At 17.9% G+C, this 2194-nt stretch overlaps 1 pseudogene; it reads right to left on the reverse strand.

Annotated features, from left to right (window-relative positions):
- Positions 1–664: 664 nt before the first annotated feature.
- On the reverse strand, positions 665–1845 carry LOC143175921 (cytochrome b pseudogene; annotated as a pseudogene).
- Positions 1846–2194: the final 349 nt, after the last annotated feature.

Genomic DNA, 2194 nt, shown 5'->3' on the forward strand with positions numbered 1-2194 from the left:
TAATTGTTTATCCTGTAATGTTAAGAGGTTGAATTTCTAATTCAAATTATTCAATATTAGGTTCTATTCGATCTATTGCTCAATCAGTTTCTTATGAAGTTAGTTTATTTTTAATTTTGTTTTCTTTAATTTTATTAATTGAAGATTTTTCATTATATAATTTTTTAAAGTATCAATTTTATATGTATATATTTATATATATATTTCCTATTTATTTAATATTTTTAATTAGTATATTAGTTGAATTAAATCGTTCACCTTTTGATTTAATTGAAGGTGAATCTGAGTTAGTTTCAGGTTTTAATATTGAATATTTTAGAAGTATATTTACATTAATTTTTATATCTGAGTATTTAAGAATTGTTTTTGTTAGAGTTATTATAGTATAAATTTTTTTTGGTTTATATTTAATAAGTTGAAATTTTGTTTTATTTGTTAATATTCATTTTTTTTTTATTATTTTGATACGTTCAATTGGTCCTCGAATTAGTTATGATCAATTAATAGATTTATGTTGAAAAAAATTTTTATTAATTTCTTTATATTATATTTTATTAAATTTTATATTTAAGGAATTTTTATTAATAATTATTTTTTAAAGTTAATAGATTTAATAAATCTATATTATATTTTCAAAATATATGCTTATTTCAAGCTCATTAACTTAGTTATAATAAATAAGTTTATCTCAAAAATAATTTAAAATTGGAGAAATAAAGAAGTAGGAAAAATAGATAATTGAAAATAATTGTGTTAATTGAATATATGGATATTCAATTAATTGTTTTCCTAGTCATGTTAATATAATAAATGATATAATAAATAATCAAAAATTTATTTTATTTAAATAATAATATTTACATGAATTTATATTAGTTTTATTTAATATTGTTAATGTAATTAAAATTAAAATTGATAATAATAGAAAAATTACACCGCCTAATTTATTTGGGATAGATCGAAGAATAGCGTATGCAAATAAGAAATATCATTCAGGTTTAATATGTTCAGGAGTAACTATAGGATTTGCAAAAATAAAATTATCAGGATCACTTAGTATACAAGGAAATTTGATTGTAATTGAAAAAAAAGTATTAAAATAATTATATAACCAAATAAATATTTAATAATAAAATAAGGATTAAAAGATAATATGTAAAGTTTTCTTCTTAAGCCTATTGAATTATGAGAAAATCTTAAATGTAAGAAAAATAAATGTAGAATTACTATTAATAAAATAATTATTGGTAAAATAAAATGAAATGAATAGAATCGATTTAGAGTAGCATTATTAATTGAAAATCCTCCTCAAATTCATTGAACTTTGTCCTAAATATGGGATAGCTCATTTATTATTTGTCCTAAATATGGGATAGCTGATAGTAAATTAGTAATTACGGTTGCTCCTCAAAAAGATATTTGTCCTCAAGGTAATACATATCCTAAGAATGCTGTTGCTATAGATAATAATAGAATAATAATTCCAATTAATCATACTTTTGTAAGTGTAAATGAAAAATAATAAATTCCTCGAACGATATGAATAAATATTGATATAAAAAAGAATGAGGCTCCATTTATGTGAGTTAATCGTATAAATCACCCAAGATTAATATTTTTTATAATATGGATAGTTCTATCAAAAGCTAGATTAATGTTAGGGCAGTAATGAAAAGATAAGAATAATCCTGAAATGATTTGAATTATTAGGAATAAACCTAAAATTGATCCTAGATTTCATAAATAATTAATACTTATGGGTGTTGGTAAGTTAATTAATGATATATTAAGTATTTTTGTTAATGGATTAAGATTAATTAACTTATGAAAAATTTTTTTTTTCATAAATATTAATTTTTGATTTTTCGTAATGATAAATTTGTTTTGTTAATTGTGGAAATTTTTATTGTTAAAATTAAAATTGATAATAATAAATTTACTAAATAAAAAGTGATTAAAATATAAGGATATTCAAAGATTTTATAAATATTAATATTTTCATTAATTGAATTAATTATTATTTTATTTTTGTTTAAGTATAAATTTATGATAAAAAATAATAAAAATATATAATTTATGAAGATAAAGTAATTATTTATCTTATTTTTTTTTATAAAATAAGTTATTTATTAATCTAACAAAGTATATAAATATAATTAGTATTCTTCTAATGATTGTGATAAAAATTATTATT

The sequence above is a fragment of the Nomia melanderi genome, unplaced genomic scaffold, assembly GCF_051020985.1.
Source record: "Nomia melanderi isolate GNS246 unplaced genomic scaffold, iyNomMela1 scaffold0249, whole genome shotgun sequence".
NCBI classification, from domain to species: domain Eukaryota; kingdom Metazoa; phylum Arthropoda; class Insecta; order Hymenoptera; family Halictidae; genus Nomia; species Nomia melanderi.